Source organism: Argiope bruennichi, chromosome 11 (genome assembly GCF_947563725.1).
Source record: "Argiope bruennichi chromosome 11, qqArgBrue1.1, whole genome shotgun sequence".
Taxonomy (NCBI): Eukaryota; Metazoa; Arthropoda; class Arachnida; order Araneae; family Araneidae; genus Argiope; species Argiope bruennichi.
The window spans coordinates 22,571,977-22,579,690 of NC_079161.1; positions in this window are offsets into that span (position 1 = coordinate 22,571,977).

Genomic DNA, 7,714 nt, shown 5'->3' on the forward strand with positions numbered 1-7,714 from the left:
GAAATATATTCAAGATGGATCTTTAGGGGAATCGTGCACATATCACATCACATACACGTGCAGAAAAAAGAAAAAGAGTGCATTTAATAGCAAGAAGCGAGTTAAATTATTTCGCGAATTAATTAATTTGTGTTAATTTCTACTAGAAATATATTCACGATGGATCTTTAAGAGAATCGGGAACATATTACATAGCATAATATAAACATGAGAAAAAAAAGAATAAGAGAGTGTCTTTAATAGCAACAAGCGAGTTAAATTATTTCGCAAATTAATTAATTTTTGTTAATTTCCACTAGAAATATATTCACGATGGCTATTTAAGAGAATCGAACACATAACACATCGCATCACATGCATATGGAGAAAAAGAAGGAAATAGGGCATTTAATAGCAGAAGTTGAAGTAAATTGTTTCCCATAATAATTAATTTCTACTAGAAATATATTCAAGATGGATCTTTAGGGGAATTGTGCACATATCACATCACATACACGTGTAGAAAAAAAAAAAAGAGTGCATTTAATAGCAAGAAGCGAGTTAAATTATTCCGCGAATTAATTAATTTGTGTTAATTTCTGCTAGAAATATATTCACGATGGATCTTTAAGAGAACCGGGTACATATTACATCGCATAACATGCACATAGGAAAAAAAGAATAAGAGTGTGCCTTTAATAGCAACAAGCGAGTTAAATTATTTCGCAAATTAATTATTTTATGTTAATTTCTACTAAAAATATACTCACGATGGATCTTTAAGGGGATTTGACACATATCATATCGCATTACACGCGCATGGAATAAAAATGAAGCAAAGAGCGCATTTAGTAGCAACGATCGAAGGAAATTTTTTCGCCAAATAATTAATGTATGTTAATTTCTAATATATTCATGATTGATCTTTATCTATTATTTAGGGCACATATTACTTCACATCATATACACATGGAGAAAAAATATAAAGCAATGCATTTAATAACAACAAGCGAAATAAATAATTTTTCCAAAATAATTTATTTATGATTAAAATAATCTCTTACCTTTGCATATTCTATTTTCTCAAATATTCTGAAGCAGTGAACCAGTCAGGATAGAGAAATGCGCTTCTTATGTTTATAAAATAATAATTACGTTTTAGTAAAAAAAAAAAAAATCACAAAACTTATATACTTGTCATCGAAAATTAAGTTAAAACAAATAATAACAGAATATAAAAAAAATAGCCGAAATGTAATTTAAAAATATTAATTAGTGGCTATAAAATTCAAACATTCTGTAGAAATATATTGATATTCTGAACAGAAATTTCCTCGTTTCTCCAATTTATCGAAGAAAAATATTTTATCATGTTCCTTCTTTTTGCCTCCCCCCCCCTCTCCTCCCCAAAAGTCCTGCAAGTTGTGTTGTTCACCGTCTCACCCCGTCTCACTCATTTTATTCATGGTCGCACGATAGCGATGAAAAACATGTAGTGTTCTAAGATAGGACCAGATTATAAAACAATAATTATTATTACAAAAACTACATTTTTTTTCTTTTTAAATTTTATTCGAAGTTCGTATTTTTAGGTAGATTTCTCGCAGTAAGAAATTTTCTTGCAATGAATTTTCAGATTCGACTTCTTGTAACGTTCTCCGAAGTTTGTTCCTTCATGGTCCGCGGAAAAATATTTACGAGATGTCCAATTTAACCTTGCCTCAGCTGCTAATTATCTAGAAATAAGTAAATACTTTAAATACAAAAAAAAATCCTTTATATGACACAATGAATTAAATTTTATGTTCTATCAATAAATAAGTAGCGTAAAAATTACGAAGCATACATTTTTAACATCCTGTATAATAATCTTAAAGCATTATCAATTGAAATAAAATAAGTTCCATATTTCTGCAACTAAATTTGACCGAGTTATGTGCCTGAAACGTCATTATTGTTTTTTTTAGTTAATTAGCTTCTGTTTCGAGGATACATAGACTATTTATTGGTTTTTCCCGAGACGGCTGTTTAAATTATCTGAAATCGTCTTTAAAAGTGATATTCAACTCTGTCAAAAAAGTGGACTTTTTTATTTGCTTACACATTTTTTCAAACACAATTTCTAAGGCAAAAATTTCAGACTTTTTAAAAAAAAATTCTGGTTTTATTGTCCTAAATTTTAAAACAATTTTATACTTGTGTTTTCTCAATGACAAAACACTATTTGAGTGTTTTTATAATTTAAATATAAGGTTAACAATAAATTTAGCGAATGCGAAAAAAATCGATATTATGATTCCATATATTTATGATAAATGAATATGAATGCTGATTATATATGATGGCGATGAGTTAGAAATAAAAAATAAAAATAATTAAATTAAAATTTTACTTACCAATGCAGAGCTAAGAATTTTTTAAAACTTTTTAATTATTAAATTTATTTCTATCATAGTTCACTTTGAAATTTAGCTGAAGCACTTCTTACTCAAACTTCGCGTTCCATGTACTTAAAAGATATATAAATTTTAAAAAACTGCATGATTTTTTTGTTTGCTTTGGCGACCGTTATTATTTTTTGCAAATGAAAAATTTAGCTTAATGTGATTAACAGTAATTGTATATAATAAAGTATATAAATAAGAAAGTATAATAAAAGATATTTATTTGAAAACCTTCTCTTGAATATTTGAACATATATTTGAACCTTTATTATAATTATTTATTTGAACACTTACAGTGGCTCAAAAAATTGAGAGTACACCTTACTTTTATTTGATAAATACGACTTTCAATATAAATAACACATTACCGAGAAGTGCAAACGTGTTTTTATTTTTACACATAACAAATGGTTTAATTTAGAGTAAAAATAAAGAAAAATCAACGAAAAACTTCTAAATTGAAAAGTTTCAGAAGCATTTTAAATAAACATACGCAGAATTTTGCCTCAAAAAATTGAGAATACACCAATAAAATTTTTGAAATATCACGCATAAAAACAAAGTGTCACTATTTAGTTGTATGTCTTTTGGCTGTTATAATGACCTCTAAACGTCATAGCACCGATTCGACCGATTGCATTCTTCTTGCACCACTTGTTTTAAATGGGTTTTGTTTCTAACTTTGTGTTTTTGAACCACTTTTTCGAGTATGGCCCACGAATATTGAATGGCATTGATGTCGGGTGCTGTGGTGGTGTGTGTAACTGCTGTTTACAATGAAAAAGACACCATATTTTGACGTTACGTGCATTCTGTTTAGGATCGTTGTCCTGCTGGAAAATGGAATTTACATCTAAACCCAAATTTTTACACTTTCCTTTAAATTGCTGCGACCATATCGTTCATCTAACTTGTTGCAGAAACTTTTTAAATCATAGGCAGAAGTGTAAGTGCTGAAACTGTGCGAAATGCCATTAGACAAGCTGGATGTAAAAGTCGCATTGTTAGAGAGAAACCGTTCAGCAGTTTGCAAATTCAGAAAAAGCATTTGAAGTTTGCAAAAACTCATCAATTGAAGACCAATAACCTTTGGAAGAAAGTTAGATTTAGTAATGAAAGAAAACTCAGCATTTTTGGCTGTGGCAGCCATCGTACTGTATGGAGAAAGCCTGATACTGCTTTGGATCCAAAAAATTTACGTCCTACAGTTAAACATGATGTTGACTCCGTCATGATTTGAGGTTGCATGGCTTCATTTGGGGTAGGAAATTTAATTTTTATAGATGTCATTATAAATGATACGGTTCACTTGGATATACTTCGCAGCAATCTAAAGGAAAGTGCAAAAAATTTGGTTTAGATGGAAATTTTATTTTTCAGTAGGATAACGACCCCAAACAGAATGCACGTAACGTCAAAATATGGTGTCCTTTTCATTGTAAACAGAAGTTACACGCACCACCACAGCACCCGACATCAATGCCATTCAATATTCGTTGGCCATACTCGAAAAAGTGGTTCAAAAACACAAAGTTAGAAACAAAACCCATTTAAAACAATTGTTGCAAGAAGAATAGGGTAAAATATCTTCAGATACCACCAAAAATAGGTCAAATCGGTGCCATGACGTTTAGGGACCATTATAAGAGCCAAAAGACATGCAACTTAATAGTAACACTTGGTTTCTATGCATGATACTGCAAATATTTCATTGGTATATTCTCAATTTTTTTGAGACAACATTCTGCGTATGTTTATTTAAAATGCTTCTGAAACTTTTCAATTTAGAAGTTTTTTGTTGATTTTTTTTTTATTTTTACTCAAAATGAAACCATTTGTTATGTGTAAAAATAAAAACATGCTTGCACTTCCCGGTAATGTGTTATTTATATTGAAAGTCAGATTTATCAAGTAAAAGTAAGGTGTACTCTCAATTTTTTGAGCCACTGTATATTCATTTATTATTTCGAAATCGGTATCTAGGTTGCCCTAGTAAGAAAGTCTGCTGTGTTAAAATTCTTAAATATCGATCACATATTACTGTGATCTTCAAGAAACTCGAATGCTTTGTTTAAAACATATCTATAGTAGATATCGTCTGCAATCTTTTACCAAATATTTTTTAAGACTTGCATAAACATCTGGCAACATTTAAGAATTAATTTAATCTTATAGTCTGAAAATTAAATTTCTTTTCAATGAAATAGAAATTTTAGCTTAATCGATTTTACAAAATGGGGAATATAATTTAGTAATGAATGTTCATTAAAAATTGTTTGTTCTAAGTAATTTTTCCGATAAAAATACTTGAAATTTTCCGAAATACTTTTAAAGATAACTGCTTATCAAACAAAAGTGTTTAAGTGAAATAAAACATGTAAAGAAGACAAAAAAGATAATCTACTTAATTTTATTACCAACATGCTAATCAGATCAGAGAATTGGTACTTACTGGTCGTACCTCTACGAAAAATGACAAAAAAAAGTGATAGAATATCTTATTAGTTTTGCACGAAGTTAATGCATCTTTTTGTAGCGTCATTATTAATTGTGAGTTTTAGATAAGTAATCATCAAATATGGCTTCACAAGCTCCGTATTTACTTGATATGGCACCGCGTGACTTAAAAAAATTTGACGACTGAAATTGTATCTTTATGATCACTGTTTTGAATTCATTAATTCAATAAAAGAAAATTCGCTATGAGTTTTGAACGGATTTTACAAAAACTAGCTTAAGGCGTTTGTTAATTGGGAAAAATTTCCCAATTAACAATAGCAAAAAATACATTGTAGTCGGAGGAAATTATTTCGAAATAGATCCAATAAATTTTGAAAAACATCATGTCATATTTCCATCATTTCAAGTATTTTTTTAAAAAAACATAATAATATATTTGAAATTGCCAAATTCTGCAAAGTTAAAAATGGAATTTTATAAAATAGATGAAAAGTTAATTAGAATTTTTTTCGAGCAGTCGGCAAGAATTCAAAGTGTATCGTTTCATTAAAAAAAATATTTGAAGAAATTAACTATCGTCGGCAATTTTTTTCTTTCAGTTAAACGTAAAGAATATCGTTTTATAATAGTAAGTCTGCATTTATCTTTTCATTTTTCATTTATAATGGAAGAAAAAAATCGTTTGCTTAAAAAAAAAAAAATTAATATTGGCTCTCTTTTTTGGCTATTAATCGCTAAAATGCGGTTAATAAAAATAACGTTATAATTTAAAAAATCAATGTTTAAAGTTACAATGGTTGTCTTTTTTCTACAATATTCTTTCATTAGGTATCCGGTAGGTGGCACATCTGTCGCTTCTGGTGTAACGACTAGCACGTGGTAGAAAGAAGAGTGCCACATTTCTGAGAAGCTCCTGCCGACAGTTATTAAACATTTTGACTTGTTCTTCTTGCCGTTAGTTCTTCGACTCCAGCAATTTCATTACGAGTATGTATTCCTCGTATTTTTACTTCTATATGTGAATGATTTCTGTTGAAATTATATGTGATAGCTAATAAGGAGACATTCATGTATTCCAAAGATAGCATATTAGTCCACTGACATGTCCAAAAATGACAGGCCGTTAATGCACGAGCGCTGAAGAATATATAAAAAAAAGTTTTTACTCGCATTAATAGTTATAATTGAAACATTTAAAAATGTAACAGATAAGATCTTAATTCCAATATTAATTTTTTTTAAAAAGCAGACGGTTTTTTCCTTCTGTTGCGACATAAATTGTAAATATTTTATTTGAAAGTAGCTAACGATTATTTTAAGAATTATAAATTTTATTTAGTAAATAGTTGTAAAATTCAGAATGGCAACAGTGATGCTTTTGGAACTTGTTGTTTAAAAACGATGCTAGAATGTTGAATGAAAATAAGTTGATGTAAATTTGATAATATTATCTATAATGTAATAAGATTTAGTTTTATAGTAAGTTTGTCTGCATTTTATTTTGTTGACGCACGAACACAACACTTCCAATATAAGTGAAAAATAAAAAGATAAATGCATACTTACTATTATGAAACGATATTCTTTACGTTTAATTGAACGTTGGCCAGTTCGCGAATTGGCCGGCCAATTCCACAACCCCCGATAGACAACGGGGGTTCTCTAACGGGGGTCGCGGCTTTGGCCGGCCAATTCGTGAAGTGGAATCAGCCAAAGTGGGATGAAAGGAAACAAGAGCACACTATTAAAAATTATTATCATCAAGAGCACACTATTATTTTACACACTATTAAAAATGAAGTATTTAAAAATGAGTACTTATGTGTACCGTTTTTTTTTTTAATACAATTGTTTCAAAAACGAGTTCAAATATAAGTGACACCTCTGAGTTAAAAATAAGCTTGTAATATATAAGAATATGATCTCGTGTTATTCTGCTCTCATATGAAAGCCATAATAGAAATTATTCAGTGAACTTATATGCTGTAACAACGTGCTAGCGTGAAGATTAGATTCGCGCCCTTCAAAATGAACGAATTATATCTTGAGCAAAGGCGTTGTGTATCGTGTATGAATACAAAGGCAAATTGAGTACTCAATTTTCAACTACCTTTAAGGGTGATCCGTACTCTTTTTCTGCTCCATGGACCTAATGTTAAAGATCCCAATTCGCATTGTGTCCCGAAATATCGCTTCAAATAATATGAAATTTTTTTGCAAAGGCAAATAGAAAATATAAGGGCTAATTAAAACAAATATAAGGAAAAATAGTTTTGTTGTTAATATCATTTAAAGACATTTCTTTGTTGGCGCCATCTGTCGAATTTCGCCTACAACATGTCCTTATTTATATTTTATATATAAATGTCATTATATTTATTTACCACTAGTCGCCTTTGGCGACCAGCCGGTTCGCAGTATTAATGATCGCTAAAATTTTCAATTAATGTAACTTGTTCTCTTTCTGCAAAAGATTTTTGATCTTCATATTTTGGTACTTATATGATTTAGTCATACTTTTATGTAGGCCTTAAACAGTTCTGTTCATTATACTACTTATCACTTTCTCTAATGTTCTGTCAGCATCCATAAAATTTCTACTTTAAATTAAAGTGGACATTTTAAACTGTAATCAATATAAAAGCTTTTTATACTCAAGCTAACCATGTCTTTTTTTAAATATGAAAATTGAAATCAGAGTCGTTCGGCAGTGAATTTATATAATATCTAAAAGAATTATTCATAAAAAATTTCTCTGATTCATCGGAAAATTAATTTTTTACTTTCAAAAGACTTAAACAAATAAAAATATTTTATTTTATTTCAGTCAA